Here is a 17,548-nt window from a genome sequence, read left to right as displayed (position 1 = left end):
ACTGATACCACACCTAGTTTATTAGTCACATTCATGTTCAAGGAATTAACAACGTCATTCTACATCCCCCCAAAAGAGAACATTCATTTATGACCTAAAGCTATTTCCTTTGGTGATTATAACATTACCTTTTCTCATGGTTAGTACTGGTCATTTGGGATGAAATATTAGCCCATTAGTATTTTGCCCATTTCCTAGAAAGAACCATCTGGTAAGTATTCCCTGAGGGTCAAGCTTTACTCTCAAGACTTCCTAAGTTCCTCCAAGATGCTTCTCAGGGTGTGTGAAAGAAAAAACACAGATCTTTGAAGACCTAGGTTTGAATCCCACAGCTACTCCCTAGTCATGTGGTTCTGGAAAAGTGAATCTCTTTGAGCTTTGGAAATAGGATAATACCTGCCTTGCAAAATGGTAGCCCTGATTAGAAGTGCCTGGTATGCAGAAGCTTCTCAATAAAGGAGTTCTCCCTTACACCAACCCTGCTGCCTTCCATCTCTTCAGGTCTCTTTGCTCTCAGGATTGTTTCTCCTGGGCTTGCCTAGATTCTTCCTCTCTTTCCCACAGGAGCCTACAAGATTCCTGCCAGTCCACACAAGTTCCTGCTCCAATTTCAGACCTATGGTATGCTGAGTGAGCACCAGTACTTCCTGGAGTAGGGGCTCCCTGCTTCCCCACCCCCGTTAGGGCTGAGCAATCACAGGCCAAGAAAAAAATCTTGGTCAGAAGATGAGATCATAGCTGAAGTCTGTAAGAGCTCCATTGTCTCAGCTCCAGGTCTAATACACTGAAGATGTGAATGTCAGTGCTATAATTTAGTATAGGGCCAGTCAGGAGATTCTGAGAGACTATGCTGAAGTGAGGACATGGGTAAAGTAGGATGTCTTGAAGCTGCTGAGCACAGGATTCAGCTGTGGGACACACATTTTAGGCTGCCTAGGGTCTAACATTCTTGGTTCCTCCTTCAAGGGATTCTAATATCAGGGACCAGTACAGACATGGGCTGTAAGAGCCTTTGAGATCATGTAGATCTACTTTCTTTTACACAAATGGAGAAACTGAGGCTAGAGGAAGAAAATTACTTTCCACATACAGAGAAAGGGCCAGAGTGGCACTTGAACCCAGGTCTCCAGATTCTGTGTCCATAACTATGTCTGTTACCCCGTTATCCTATGGGGGAAAAACCCAGTAAATTCTTAAAATTCAACACATTGTGGATACTTAATAAACTGGATTGTTGAATAACATGTGGAGAGAATGTTTGCTAACAGGATTTTAAAGAAGAGAGCATTCATTGATTGACCAAATATTTGTTGAGTGCCAGAAGGTAAGGACTGTGAAGGATATTGAATGTCATGCTTAGGAGTGTGATTTCTACTTTGTAGGCAAATTGAAGCCATCACAGAGTTCAGAACAGAGGATTGACATGATCAGGTTTGGAGGATCATTCTGGTAGCAGAGGGGAGGATGGACTGGAAGGCGTCAAGAAGGTGCATGAGGAAGTAGGAAGCTTAGAGCAGTCCTGGATGCTTGATGGATGTCCAAAGAAGGGTAGTGGCAAGAGAAGATTAGCATGGCCCCTGCACAAGGGTGACACAGGAATTTGTGAAGCGTTCCATAAAGAAGGGTAATGGCCGTAGAACAGACAGGAAGCAGGAGAGCCAAAGGCCATTTCCTAAATACAGTGAATGGGGCCTGCGGTCAGTGGGATGACAGGTGAGGCCAGGTGGGGCAGAACGCGGGGCCTGAGGCAAGCCAAAGTACTGCTTCTCAAGACCCTAGACCTCTGCCCAGGCTTCCAGGCTACTCAAGCAGGCTCCACTCATGGCGGGGCAATGTTTGACGGGCACAGCACTGGGCAGGCTGCAGGCTGCAGGCTGCTAACAGTCATTAATGGCCACTGGGATTCTGATGGTGATAAACTGCAGGCATCTGTTTCTCCAGCAAAGTGCAGCAAAAATGGTTGGCTGTGGCATAGAGATAAGAAGTTCTGTTAGAAGTGTTATTTCCCCAGAGGCTCCCAGTTAAGGGTAACACTTTTTACAGAAAATCTTCTAGTTTCTACACCTTGGCTGGACAATTTCAATTTACTGGTACAGGTAAGTGTCATCCACTACAGCTACAGAGGTTATTTTAACAGTTAATAGCAGTGTCAGGCAGCCTGACTCCAGACTAGTCCTCACTAGCTATATAAGCTGGAGCAAGTTACTAAATCTCTCAGTTTCCTCGAGCATATAATGAGGATCACAGTAGTACCTTTGTGAAGGTTGTTGTCCTCATGACATGAGATAATGCACTTGAAATGCTCAGTACGATGCTTGCCACAGAACAAGCGCTCAGAGTCAGCTATAGTTAATTTTAATAGCTCTACTGAATTATTTTGTAGCATGGAATATATATTTACAAAGACCACTTTTGTAAGTATAAATAAAATTTGTGTTCAACATTTTTAAAAACTTCTTGTTGGGATTTTGTGTTTTAACTAAATTTCAAAGATTCATGGATGAGGAGTGGGACAGAACACTGGATACATTCTATATGTAGATTTTACGAATGTGCAATAAAAGCATTTTTTTTTTGCTTCCCCCAAATTTTGTGTTCAAAAAATGATTCTGCTATTGATTTTCTGGGTGGCTTTGAGTAAGTCCATTTAACCTTTAAACTTTTTTTACTTCTTTGGCAAAATAAGTGGGCATAGTTTACATGGTTTGAAAAGGCCCTACCAATTCTAAAATAGGTAACTGGAATTATTTTTTCTTTTGCATAGCAACAACAGCAAGTCAAACCCCCGTTTCTAACGAAGGCCTAGAACCCTTCAGAATTATCAGGAATTATTGCCAAGAATCTAACTACCATCTTTACTATGAAATGTACGCTTATTTATCCAGTAGTTTGACAAAGTATAGCTGATCTGGAACATTAGGAAGGTTATTCACAATGTCATAGCTGACAAGCAGAAAACTGGACACGGAACTTGAGTTTTCTTGTGCTTACTCATCTTTGGGGGAAAGTGGCCTTTTTTTTAAAAAATTCTCTCATTTGTTCATTTTTAGTGTCAAAGTTTCTCTGTGAGTGATTTTTGGTGTTAAGCTCATCAGTTTGGCAAAGTGCAGGGAATGGGTGGGTAAAGATCATCTTTGGGAGCACACCTTTCAGGTCTAGCCCCAATTGTCCCTGCAGCCCTCTCCCACTCCTTTGTTTTCACACATTTTTTTAATTTTTTTTTTTAATTTTTTAAAATTTACATCCAAATTAGTTAGCATATAGTGCAACAATGATTTAGCCCATCCCCCCTCTCACAACCCCTCCTGTAACCCTGTTTGTTCTCCATATTTATGAGTCTCTTCTGTTTTGTCCCCCTCCCTGTTTTTATATTATTTTTGTTTCCCTTCCCTTATGTTCATCTGTTTTGCCTCTTAAAGTCCTCATATGATGGGGCGCCTGGGTGGCTCAGTCAGTTAAGCGTCCGACTTCAGCTCAGGTCACGATCTCGCGGTCCGTGAGTTCGAGCCCTGCGTCGGGCTCTGGGCTGATGGCTCAGAGCCTGGAGCCTGCTTCCGATTCTGTGTCTCCCTCTCTCTCTGCCCCTCCCCCGTTCATGCTCTGTCTCTCTCTGTCTCAAAAATAAATAAACGTTAAAAAATTTTTTTAATAAAAAAAAAGGCCTCATATGAGGGAAGTCATATGATTTTTGTCTTTCTCTGACTGACTAATTTCGCTTAGCATAATACCGTCCAGTTCCATCTACGTAGTTGCAAATGGCAAGATTTCATTCTTTTCGATTGTTGAGTAATACTCCATTATATATATATATATATATATATATATATATATGTATATATGCCACATCTTCTTTATCCATTCATCCATCGATGGACATTTGGGCTCTTTCCATACTTTGGCTATTGTTGATAGTGCTGCTATAAACATGGGGGTGCATGTGTCCCTTCAAAACAGCACACCTGTACCCCATGGATAAATGCTTAGTAGTGTAGTTCTGTTTTTACTTTTTTGAGGAACCTCCATACTGTTTTCCAGAGTGGCTGCATCAGCTTGCATTCCCATGTTTTCACACATTCTGATACAACCAGACTGACCTCAGCTGTTTCCTCAGATCCTGTGTGTTCACTGCTTCATATTTTACTAATGCTGCTCTCAACCTGGAAACCGTTCTTTCCTTTTCCCTGAATTCTTCCTCCACTCTCACTGCCAACATTTATATGTTCAAATCCTCCCCATCCTTCAAGGCTTAGTAATGTTATGTCTCTACAAAGTCTGGGTATTCTTTCTCCAAGGATGCATTGAATATCTGAATCAGCTGAGCTCCCAGAACTGAGATATGAGCTTCTGATGTACACCTCTCAGATGCTCCTGGCACCCACAATAGCACAGTGGTTGTGCACAGGATCTGCAGTCACACCACTTGAGTTCAAATCCCTACTGGAGCCTTAGCTGTGTGTGATCTTGGGCAATTTATAAGCCTCTCCATGTCTCAGTTTCCTCATTTGTAAAATGGAGTTAATGGGAGCACCTACTTCATAAGGGTTTTGTTAGGTTTAAATGAGCCAGTACATTCCTAGCAGCACTATTGCTGGGTCATAGGGTAGATTCATAGGGGTACTTGTACCCCAATGTTTATAGCAGCATTTCAACAATAGCCAAATTATGGAAAGAACCTAAATGTCCATCAACTGATGAATGGATAAAGAAGATATGGTTTATATATACAATGGAATACTACTTGGCAATGAGAAAGAATGAAATCTGGCCATTTGTAGTAACATGGATGGAACTGGAGGGTATTATGCTAAGTAAAATAAGTCAGTCAGAGAAAGACACATACCATATATTTTGACTCATATGTGGATCCTGAGAAACTTAACAGAAGACCATGGGGGAGAGGAAGGTGGGGGAAAAACATTACAGAGAGGGAGGAGGCAAACTATAAGAGACTGTTAAACACTGAGAACAAACTGAGGATTGATGGGGGTGGGGGTAGGGGACAGGGGAAAGTGGGTGATGGGCAGTGAGGAGGGCACCTGTTGGGATAGGCACTGGGTATTGTATGGAAACCAATTTGACAACAAATTATATTTAATATAAAAATAATAAATGAGGGGGCGCCTGGGTGGCGCAGTCGGTTAAGTGTCCGACTTCAGCCAGGTCACGATCTCGCGGTCCGTGAGTTCGAGCCCCGCGTCAGGCTCTGGGCTGATGGCTCAGAGCCTGGAGCCTGTTTCCGATTCTGTGTCTCCCTCTCTCTCTGCCCCTCCCCCGTTCATGCTCTGTCTCTCTCTGTCCCAAAAAAATAAATAAACGTTAAAAAAAAAAATTTTTTAAAAAAAAATAATAAATGAGTCAGTACATGTAAAGCATTTAGAATAGTGCCTTGCCCACAGTCAGTGTTTAATAAATGCTAGCTATTGTTACTTTCTCCTTCTACCTTATTTTATACGTATAACATCACTAATGTTGCTTCCTTGACTCTCAACTCCTTGAGAGCAGGAGGATTTGTGTCTGTTAATTTTTTGTAGCTCTTTTTATGCCTAGAACTTAGCACACAAAGCTAGTTATCTGACAGATTTTAGAAAACTTAGGCCTAAGTCTTTCCTACCGTTTTATCCCTAATATTAACAAGGTGACTTTAACCATGGAATAAGCGATTCCATGAATTAAAGAAGTTTGTTGTAATTAAATGTCAAATTGGACATTAGACTAAATAAACAGTCTGTAGTCAGTTGCATGCTAATGCATGTGGAAAGCCAAGGCCTTTTAAAGAATATTACATGTGGTCTGCAACTATTTGACCCAGGGCCCCCAGCTCCTGGCCCTGGTCCCATTCCACTGCACTAAGCAGCCAGATTCGATTACCTTTGCTTCCCATGGCCGTGGGTCAGCCTGGCCCCAGCTGGCCATGCACAGCAATGACCAAGGCCACCACAGAGTGCAGTTCACTTTGCAGGAAGCAGCCTCACCCATGATCCATAGACAGATTGGTGAACAAATATGTACTAAACGAAAACATCATGTATTACTCGTGTGGGACAAAGTTCAGTTGTAGTCAAGACTACAGGTCCAATTCAGATCTGTTTTTGAGATATTTTCCACATCTTTTCCAGATATTTTTCACATTTTTGCAGAGACACTTCTTGGTCTGTGATCATGGATTGGTGCCAAACAGCAGTTTACCCAACACTGTGATTCATTTATTTGTTTACTATACACTGTTTGACTTTTCTCATATTTGCCTTTGGCTGAGGACACTCAGCATGTGCTTTACATGTCTAAGCAGTCAGGCTTTTTAGTATTTTTGGATCTTAATAAAAAATTGGTTCTCCAACCTGCCTCTATAATCTGGGAATACAGCCAAAGGTAACAAAAACACGAATGTGAAAAGATACCTACACCCCCATGTTCATGGAGGCATTATTTACAATAGCCAAGACATGGAAACAACCTAAGTGTCCATCAGTGGATGGATGGATAAAGAAGTTGTGTTATCTATATACAATGCAATATTATTCAGCTGTAAAAAAAACCCAGGAGATTCTACCATTTGCGACAACATGGATAGACCTTGAAGGCACTATGCTAAGTGAAATAAGTCAGACAGAGAAAGACAACTATTACACGATCTCACTTATATGTGGAATTGAGAAAAAATGCAAAAAAAAACCCCATAAAATAATAAAAGAAGATCAGACTTGTTAGCAGACGCGGGGGTTGGTAGGGAGAATTAGAGGAAAGTGGTCAAAGGGTACAGACTTCCAGCTATAAGATAAAGAAGTACTAGGGATGTAATGCATCACATGGTGACTGTAGCTAACACTGTCAGATCACACACAGGAAAGCTGTTCAGGGTATAAATCCTAAGAGTTCTCGTCATGAGGAGATAACTTGTTCCCCTTTATTCTTTTCTTCATACTGTATCTATATGAGAAGACAGATGATAGCTTAGCTTACTGTGGTCATCATTTCACAATATATGTAAATCAAACCATCATGCTGTGCACCCTAAACTTATACAATGATGTATGGCAATTATTTCTCAGTAAAACTAGAAAAAAAATTCAGACCAAAGGCTAGGATTTTTCTAACAATAAGTCAGGGACCACTCATTTTCTTTTTAGCGAGTATTAACTTCAATTGAGTCCTTCTCTTCTGTGAAATTGCACATTAGTGCTAAAACATAATTCGGGTCAAGTATAATATCAGCTGCTGCTGTGTCATTAATAGTTCCAAGTTCATGAATAAGAGCCATACAAAGTAGCACAGGCTCAAAGAAATGGGCCTGGAGAAATGAGGCCAGACAGGGCCCAAAGAAATCAAGATATAAAATGCTGCCTTCTCTCTGCTGTCAGAAGCAGCATTGCCTTCCTCACAAGTAACCTTAGCTCAGAGGGGGTACTGAAAGTCTCAAAAGTTGGTTCTCCACCCTGACTCTTACGTTTGCTGTTCTTAACTCTAGAATGGCATTCCATTGGCAGAAGTTTGTTCTAGAGACTTCGGTCCATTCCTTTACTAATTCATTCATCCATGCAATGTTTATTAGTGCCACTATGTGCAGGATCTGGGGAAAGAAAAGTGAGTAGGACAGAGCTTTTTGTCCAGTATGAAGGCAAAAATAGGGATATGGTTAAAACTCTATATGTTTGAGAAGTGTTATGATAGAGCTTTATGAATGGCGCTGCGGGAGAAGTAGGAAGTAACCCCAGAGACAGGGAGTTCATAGAAAACCATGAGTGAAGGAATGATGAGGTCACATACCTCACAGAGGACAGGTAAAGTGAGGAAAGACAATGTTGAGCACAGATACCTCTGACAGATGAATGCTTTAAGCTGGCTGGTGCTTACGAACAAGTAAAATGTGCAGCAGTCTTTCAGGTTCACAAGGTCACACCATCCAAAAGCTGGGCAGAATTTATCCCACAAGCTAAGAGTTGATAGGGAAGTGAGTGAGAATAGACAGACTGGGACCTGGGCCGCTGAAGGGTGTGTGTGAAGAGGGCTCTTGGTTTGGAGGAACAACTTAGGGCACTGGGTCCAGAGTTGGAGGTGTCCTGAGACTGGCACTGAAAAAGGCGGTCAGAAAATGCCAAACAAACTTTGCCTATTTGGTAATTTGGAGGAAAGTGGACACTGGCTTAGTTGTGTGCAGTGAGGTCCCAGATGGAAGCCATAAGTTAAATCTGGATTAATGTGGTTTATTTGATTAAAATAGGCAAAGCATGTGTTTGTCTTCAGGGCTAGAAGACTTGTTGAAGTCTCCAGTTCTAATCATTCCTGTCCCTGCACTGTAACCCCAAGTAGCACATGCTCTTCCTTCTACTCAGAGTATCTCTGCACCCTCTTCTTTTTTGCTCTTCAAGGCTTAAACAAGTGTCCCCTACTTCCCTGATGGCTGTTGAGTATGCCTGCTTCAAGCTCCCATAGAAATCAGTACATCTCTCTCACTGGGTTAGCACCCATCACACTGGATTGTCCCTGTCTGTTGACTTTCCTGTCTCTGCCTCTGCCAGGCTATGAGCTTTCTGAGGGCAGAGACTACCTTCCATCTCTATCCCCAGGACATAGCCAGACTAGAACAGTAGCTGCTGATGTATTTCTGTGGTTCTGTGGACGGACACATGGATGGATGAGCTGAGCAAGTGGATGGATGACTTGCCCAAATCAATATGAACTTGCATTCTCTTTAGGAATACAGACCTCAGGGAGTAAATGCTCAGAAAAATGTTGAACATGTTTTAATGCTGTGGTGAACCATAGATAAAAAGCAGATGCCTTGGTCCAAATCAAACATAGTTGCAATGTGGTGTGCTTTATTTTCCTGTTCACATGAGCACTGTAATTTTAGGTCAAGGTTTGCCTTAGTAGGCAGGTTTCAAAGATGTGGAAGGAGGAGCCATCTAATCGAAAAAGCTCAAACCAGGAGCCAAGAGGTCTAGCCTCTCTTCCTGAGACCCTACCAACTTCCTGATTATGTAACCCAGATGAGCTTCTTATCTTCATATGCTTCCAGTCTCCCAGCCTCCAGTCTTTCCCCTTTGCACACCATCCTTCACCCAGTTATCTTTCCTGAAAACAAATTAATCATCTCATTTTTGCTTTAAAACCCCCTTTGTCCCCAGAGCAAAGTCCTAACCCTTTAGCAGGCAAACAAGATCTTTTTAGTATCTCTCAGGACTGATGGTCCTTTATCATGTCCCTTTTATTCTGTTACTCCCTGGTTCTCATTCTTCTAACCAAGCTCTTTTGTGCCTGTGTTTTTCCCACACACTGTCCCCAAGGTCAGCAATGACTTTCTCCAACTCATTTCACCTGGTGAACTCTTTCTCGTTCATATTTTAAACTCAGCCAATGGAGCCCAATGGTTGGTTCCTCAGCAAGGCCTCTTCTAACTCCTTCTGACAATGTGAGCACCTCCTCCACTCTGCTCTGACAACATTTTCTATTGTTTACCTTGGATGGCTTATAAGTCTAATAGAAAGTGTTTGCTTACTTGTCCATCTCAGGGGCAAAATTCTGAGTTCTTATAGGTCGAGGCCATTGTTCTTATAACCCCCCCCTCCCCCATTTAGTTACTAGCACTTAGGAAGTTTCCCAATATATACTGGTTGAAAAAAATCAAACTAGTTACATTGAATTTTACATGTACTGTCTTTCTAACTGTGGCTGTTTTCACCTCTCATCCATTTCCCCATGAAACTTGATAATAAAGATTGGTTTGTTGAGCACTGATCAGGCAGCAGGCACTTTTCTATACCCTTTATACATGACAACTTCATTTAATCCTTATCTCAGCACTGCAGAGCAGGCATTACTATTCATCTTACTCTACAGATAAAGAAACTGAGGCTCAAAGAGGTTAAATATCTTTCCCAAGTCTTCAAGAGAAGACTCTCCAGCTTCAAAGCCTATGGCCTTTCCATAGCATCATCTGCTTTCTCAAAGGTCTGCACCTGGTAGGTTCTGACTTAGTGGTTTAATTGCTCTGAATTACATTGAACAGGACTGAAAGAGGCTCACTCTGACTTCCAGCTGGGGATTGGCCATCTCCACAGCCCATCCATGAAACCCTAGACAGCCACATCTAAATGCTGGCGTGCGTGAAGACAAAGCCCAGATCCTTTTCCTGGCAGGAAGCTGTGTCTTCTAGCACATGGAACCCCACTGCATTTCCTGGGATCAGATGGAGTCCTCAGCACAGAGGCCCACTCATAGTTCATGGGTTTGTCCCCAGCGTCCAGCCCAGAAACTGTCTTCTCCCTGGCTCCCTGGAGAATGAGAAATTATTGGCTTCTGGAATGTTTTTCTGGTCACTGAGCCCTCAAGGTGAAAGGTCTCTTGGATGGAAAACAACAGGCCAAGTTTACCCAACCCAGCAAGGCGTCAGGCAGCCCCGAGGCACATTCCATCAGGTCCCACAGAACAGCTGGGGCTTCTTCTCTTCAGCTTGATACCTGCCCTCAAAGAATGGAGGTCTTCCTGCCCCACTGCACAGCTGACATAAAGCAGAAATCTCACTGCAGAGCTCCCTTCAGGCTGGAGACTATGCAGACCCTCAGAAATATTCTCCTTTCCTTCTGCTTTCTACTGTTGCTCTAAGACTTCAGCTTATGAGGGGAAGAGAGTCTCACAAAATGAAATGTGCTCCTGTCCTAAAAATGTCCCATAGCAATAACGTCAGAAGGGGGAAGAATATTTATATATTTACATGCTCACAGTATATAAAATGGATATTACATGCCAGCCATTTTACATACATCATCTCATTTAACCATCACTATAATTATTTTTCCCATTTTAAAGATGTGCAAACTGAAAATGACTCAAACCTAACTGCAGCCTATTTCCTTTCACTGATAGAAGGGATATTGTGAAACCCTGGACCCTGCACCTGAGAATCAGTGACTAGAGCTCAGTATGAGCGTGATGTGTTACGTAGCTACACAGGTAGTGTCCTTGCATTAGTCACATCTGCTCATTGTCTGAGACTCTGTGATATCTTGCCCTGTGTGTCCCTGCTGGAATCAGGAATTCTATCTGACCCCCAAACTCAGCTGTCTAGTACTAAGAAAAGGAAGCAGTTTGAGTTTTACAAGACGAGCCTTAAACTAGGAGTTTGAGTACATTTGCTTGTGTCCCAGCTCTATTATTTAATGTATGTGAGATCTTGCCTTGGTTTTGTCATCTGTGAAGTGGGAATAATAATGATTGATTTTCTGTTTTGGGTTTGTGATGATTAAATGAGACATTGCATATGGGGTATGGGAAAACCCACAGAGACCTGGCCTATTCCTAAATGAATCATGTTCTTGTCCACTGTCCCTTCTATGGAGCTCCATCATGATTGAACAGCATTCTATTCTTTATTTTTTTTTTAAATTTTTTATTTCTTTAATTTTTTTTAACATTTATTTTTGAGACAGAGAGAGAGAGAGAGAGCATGAACAGGGGAGGGTCAGAGGAAGAGGGAGACACAGAATCCAAAACAGGCTCCAGGCTCTGAGCTGTCAGCACAGAGCCTGATGTGGGGCTCAAACCCACAGACCGTGAGATCATGACCTGAGCCGAAGCAGGACACTTAACCGACTGAGCCACCCAGGCGCCCCACATTCTATTCTTTAGAATAATTTTCCTTCTATCCCCCTCCCCCATAGGCTAAATGAAGACCAGTGTGGTATAGAGGAAGAAGCACAGACTACGAATTGGATTACTTGGGTCTGAGTACTGATTTTATCAATTATTGGCTGTGAGATAATTGAGTCACTGAGCATCAATTGCCTCATCTATTGAGTGGGGAAAATATTAGTAGTTATATTTTAGGGTTACCATGAAGAATACATGAGTGCACCAACACTTTATAAATTCTAATGTGCTATACAAATGCAAGTTATTCATCCCACAAAGTTTTCTGACCATCTGCTATGGGCCAGGCATGTGCCAGGTTATGAAGATCCAAGGACAATAAGACACAGTATCCATTAAACTTCATCTGAGGAGGAGACAGAAGCATACACAGGTAATTGCAGGTAATTACAACGCAGTGTGGTAAGTACCACTATAGGGAAGGAGTAAAATGCTTGAGGCACAGAATAGGGGCACTGTATTAGTTACCTATTGCTGTAAAACAAATTACCCCAATACTTAGTAGCTTAAAACAACAAGTTATTATTAGTTTACATATATTCTAGGAGTCAGGAACCTGGGAATGGCTTAGCTGAGGTCAAGCTGTTGACCAAGGCTATAGACTCTGAAGACTCTCTAGAGTTGCAGAATCCACTTCCAAGCTCACTCCTGCAGCTGTTGGTAAGAGGCTTCAGTTCTTTGCCATGTGAACCTCCCCACAGGTCTGCTCAAGACTTGACTTTCTCCAAGGGAAGTCATCCAAGAGAAAGCATGTGTGAGAGAGCACCAAAGATTACAACCTAATCTTAGAAGTGCTGGGTTATCATTTCTGCCATTTCTGTTCATCATAAAGACCAACCATGGTACAATTCAGAAGGGGAATATACAAGGGTGTAACTAGCAGGGGGTGGGGATCTTTGGGAGCCATTTTGGATTCTTGCTCCCACAGGTACTAAACACATCGGGAGAGAGGAGCCAGGAAAATTGTCTGGAGCTTAAGCTCAGGTCTATTTTTACTGCTTCTTGTCATTTCTGCTGGATGCTGGACTGGTAAGAGAAAACATTCTTTTCTATCCAGATTATTCTGCCATTAAGTGGAAATGATATTGTAGAAAATGTCGAGTAAACACAGAGCTATCAAGAAGTGGTAATGACTCAACAAAATAAAAACCCTCTGCATAGCAAAGGAAACAATCAACAAAACTAAAAGGTAACCTGCTAAATGGAAGAAGATATTTGCAAATGATGTATCCAATAAAGGGTCAGTATCCAAAATATATAAAGAATAGATTCAAGTCAACACTTAAAAAAAAAATAATCCAGGGCGCCTGGGTGGCGCAGTCGGTTAAGCATCCGACTTCAGCCAGGTCACGATCTCGCGGTCCGTGAGTTCGGGCCCCGCGTCGGGCTCTGGGCTGATGGCTCAGAGCCTGGAGCCTGTTTCCAATTCTGTGTCTCCCTCTCTCTCTGCCCCTCGCCCGTTCATGCTGTCTCTCTCTGTCCCAAAAATAAATAAACATTGAAAAAAAAATTAAAAAAAAAATAATCCAATTAAAAAATAAGTAGAAGACATGAACAGACATTTCTCCAAAGAAGACATCCAGATGGTCAACAGAATCAGGAAAAGATGCTTAACATCACTTGGCATCAGGGAAATACAAATCAAAACTGCCATGAGTGATCACCTCACACATGTCACAATGGCTAAAATTAACAACACAAGAAACAACAGGTTGGTGAGGATATGGAGAAAAAGGAACCCTTATGTACTGTAGGTGGGAATGCAAACTGGTATAGCCACTTTGGAAGACAGTACTCAAAAAGTTAAAAAGTTAAAAATAGAACTACTTTACAATTCAATAATTGTGCTACTGGGTATTTACCCAAAAAATGCAAACACATTAATTCAAAGGGATATGTGTGCCATTATGTTTATTGCAGCATTGTTTGTAATAGCCCAATTGTGGGAGCAGCCTAACTGTCCACTAATAGATGAATGGATAAAGAAGAACTGGTATATGTATATGTGTGTGTATATATGTAATATTATTCAGCCACAAAAAGATGGAAATCTTGCCATTTGAAACAACATGGATGGAGCTAGAGAGCATAATGCTAACCAAAATAAGTCAGAGAAAGACAAATACCATACGATTTCACTCATGTAGAATTTAAGAAACAACAAATGAGCAAAGGGAAAAAAAAAAGAGAGAGAGAGAGGAAGAGAGAGAGAGGAAGACAAACCAAGAAACAAACTCCTAACTATAGAACATAAACTGATGGTTACCAGAGGGGAGTTAGGTGTGGGGATGGATGAAATAGGTGATGGGGATTAGAGAGTACAATTATCACAATGAGCAGTAAGTAAAGAATTGTTGAATCACTGTATTATACACCTGAAACTTATATAACATTGTACATTAATTATACTGGAATTAAAATAAAAAGCTTAATAATAAAAAAAGGAAGTGATAATGACTTTGCTGGTGTCTAGCTCGGTCTTCAGGGCAACTGTACCCTGGTGAGATCAGTTCTCCAAAGGCCCTACTATGGCCCTTAAAGTTCATAGCCTTCCTAGAGCTGACCAATAATAACTAGCACCCTTCCCTATTACAGTGCATCTCACATGGTACCACAATTGTGATTTTACGTGTCCCATATCCCTTTAAACTGCCTTGAGCAGGCAGGAAAAATGTCTGTCTGGTACATAGCTTGTCCATACATAGCTTGTCCCACATCTGGTATGGTGCCTGGCACTGTGCCTGTTTGATAAAAGAATTAGTGGAAACTGAATGAATACAAGATACACTGTAAATATCATAAGGTCCATGCACGTAAGTAATTATCACAACATTTAAGAAGTTATGCTATGTGTTTCCTGAGTATCGGGTTCTATGTTACATGCTTTACATATATTATTTCATTTAATACTCATCACAATCCTATGCTAGGTATTATCATCCCCATTACACATATGAGGAAACTAAGGTGACACGATTAGAAAATGACAGAGTGTGGATTTGACCCCAGGTCTGTCAGACTCTGAAGCCTGTGCAACTAATCATATTTGGTAGCAGATCTTCTCAAACATACAAACAAAAAATTGCAGATCTCAAGGGTTTTGGTAATTAACAAACCAGATAAAAGAAAATTAAATAGTCTTTAAGGAACAATGTGATGAATATCTGAAAACCAAGTCCGTCTCTCTCTCTCTCTCTCTCTCTCTCTCTCTCATACACACACACACACACACACACACACACACACACACACACACACCCTTTATTTTTCCAGGAAAGCCCAGCTTAAGTCTCACCTCTTCCAGGAAACCTTCTTTGACTCATAGTGATGCCTGTCTCCCTTAACTCCCACAGCACTTGTGACAGAGCCATTCAGTTGATACTAACCATATGTAGTCTTGATTTGCAGTATCTTTTTTGAAAGTTATTTATTTATTTATTTAGAGGAGAGAGAGAACAGGTAGGGTGGGGGCAGAGAGGAGAGACAGAATCCCATGCAGGCTCCGCACTATCAGAGCAGAGCCCAATGTGTGGCTTAAACTCATGAGATCATGACTTGAGATGATGTGACATGAAATGATCTGTGGGATCATGACTTGAGCTGAGATCAAGAGTTGGATGCTTAACTGACTAAGCCACCCAGGTACCCCTGCAGTATATCCTTTTTACAACTCAGATCCATGGCTTCCTTCCTTATACAGTGAGGGAGCTGGACTACTTTTGAATGTTCTCTGGCTTGCACACTGTAAGAGGTATTTCCTGACTCCCATTGGCACAATCACCTCCTTGCGGGGAGCACAACATGGTTGCATGTGGCAGGCCCTCACTGACGGCAGAGCTTTTACCTGATTGTGTTGGAAGAGCCTGTTTTCAACCATCTCCTGACTACCCTGTAAGTTCCTGGGGGCTCCTTATAATGTCCCAGCACCCAGCACAGGGCCTGGAACAGAGTGGGCTCTTTATAAATGTTTCCTAGATAAATACATGAGTGAGTGAATAAATGAAGTGGCGGTAATGACTGCAGCATTAACGAAACCCTCTAATATCATTGGCATTATTAAATCAACAGTAGTAATTTCTTTTACTTGTTTGGTGATTTGACCTTCCCCAGGCAGCATCTTCTTAAGACCCTTGTCATCCCAGGGCTTTCTGCCTACAGGACCAGTATGGAACATTTACATTCAGAGTGGACAGAGCTGTAGACACATAGACAAACTTTAACTTGGCTTGTTCCAGACTGCTTGCCAACTCATCACTCTTCTGTTTGGACTCATTACCACATTCTTTATTACAAGATACTTTTGGAACATGAGGCAAAGCCCTTGCCTACAGCTTTATTTGTTCTGGTTGCATATGTGATCTGCTTGCTTTCAGATGCCATCACCCATCTCTGACAGTTGGGCAGGGGGTTATGACTTCATTTCAGCACTAGGATTTCTCCTGGGCCCCATGGTCCAATGGGAACCGTCTGGGAAATTTCCTACAGCAGCTGCTTCCACACAGGGAAACAGGATAACGAACCCTCCTACTGATCTTCATCAATGCCTTTGATAGGATCCTTACTTGTTTAAGCTTTTCTCTACTTTCTGCCTTACATCGGTAAGAAATATAGCTCAGCGGTAAAGAGCATGAGTCTTACACTTAGAGATGGATTTTCATCTTGGCTCTGCTTCTTATTAGCTATGTATGTTGGGTGAATTATTTCTTTGAGCCTTAACTTTCTCATTTGTGAACCAGGAACAATAATGTTATCTACCTCATAGGGCTGTGGGGATTGAAGTAATGCTGCAAAGAGTTTAGAATAAAGCTTGCAAATAATACACCCTCAGTCAATGCAGCTATCATAATTCACTATTACTTAGTGTGTCCACTGCTCACACTGAGGATAGAGTGGCTAGTGAGAGGCTGCGGTAAGTTTTCATCATTACCATCAACATTTGGATGGAAAGAGAAAGAAATTCAGATTTATTAAATGCCGGCCTGAGAGCTTTACTTACTAGAATCCATTTAATGTTCAGAAAGACCCCAACTTACAGATATAGCTCAGGGGATTAAGGAACTTTCTTGATGTCACACAGCCAGGGTGGGAGCACATCTTCCTGATGCATGTTCTTTCCCTGTTTCCCCCAGAATACCCAGGGGCCCAATGGGGCTTTTCATTTGGTCCTTGTCAGTGGTGAATATCCACGTACTGACCTTGACATCCTTCTCGATACTTAGAACTAGAATTGCTGTGTATACTTAGTTCTTATTCCTCTCCCACTTCCTTAACTGGCCCCAAGATGTTCTGTGAGTCCTGCTGTAACTTCTCTTTTCTACTCAGTCCGCGTCAGTCTGGTTTCCTGACAAACTTTCCTGTTTCTCTGGGTCTATCACTCTCCTCCTTTCTGTACCCAGCCATTTCATTTCCACTGCCTCAGCTTACCCTGTGCCTGGGACTGTCTGTGGTAGTATCAGTAGGACTGGGATCAGTAGCCCAGGCCAGGCTGGCTCAGCTACATACAAGGGGTGGGGTGAGGAGGGTGGGAGGGATAGTGGAGACTGTAAGGGACACAGAAGATAACTGGGCTGGGTTAGGGAGGCCAGTAGGGAACCTGGGGAGACTGACAGAGTCAGGAAAACACCTGCCTGCTCAGGTGAGAGCAAACAGCGTGCCTGGGAATGCTGTTGCGGCAACAGAGAAGTTAGGAGTGCTCTGTCTGTGCTATGGCAGATCTCAGGGGGAGCAGAGTCTTCAAGGCCTTGAACTTGGGGGAGTCAGGGTAAAGCAGGCTGAATGCTAGGCTCTAAGCTGATATCATATCAGGAGGAGTTCAGTTCCAATAGTATCTAAAAATGGACCAGGATTAGGGATTTATGGACAGGCCTGGTTTCAGACAGTTTATTTGTAATAATAAACCATC

General features: G+C 42.1%; 1 protein-coding gene and 1 pseudogene across 3 annotated transcripts in view; one reads left to right on the top strand and one right to left on the bottom strand.

The window, feature by feature from the left end:
- Nucleotides 1-17,548, bottom strand: part of EED (embryonic ectoderm development) — a 197,384-nt gene that overhangs the window by 98,319 nt on the left and 81,517 nt on the right. The window lies entirely within an intron of this gene.
- On the top strand, nt 1,557-1,622 carry LOC121039554 (uncharacterized; annotated as a pseudogene).

The sequence above is a fragment of the Herpailurus yagouaroundi genome, unplaced genomic scaffold (assembly GCF_014898765.1).
Source record: "Herpailurus yagouaroundi ecotype Mexico unplaced genomic scaffold, PumYag 180, whole genome shotgun sequence".
Lineage (NCBI taxonomy): Eukaryota > Metazoa > Chordata > Mammalia > Carnivora > Felidae > Herpailurus > Herpailurus yagouaroundi.
The sequence above is the reverse complement of the archived record's forward strand: the minus strand, read 5'-3'. Positions and strand labels throughout refer to the sequence as shown.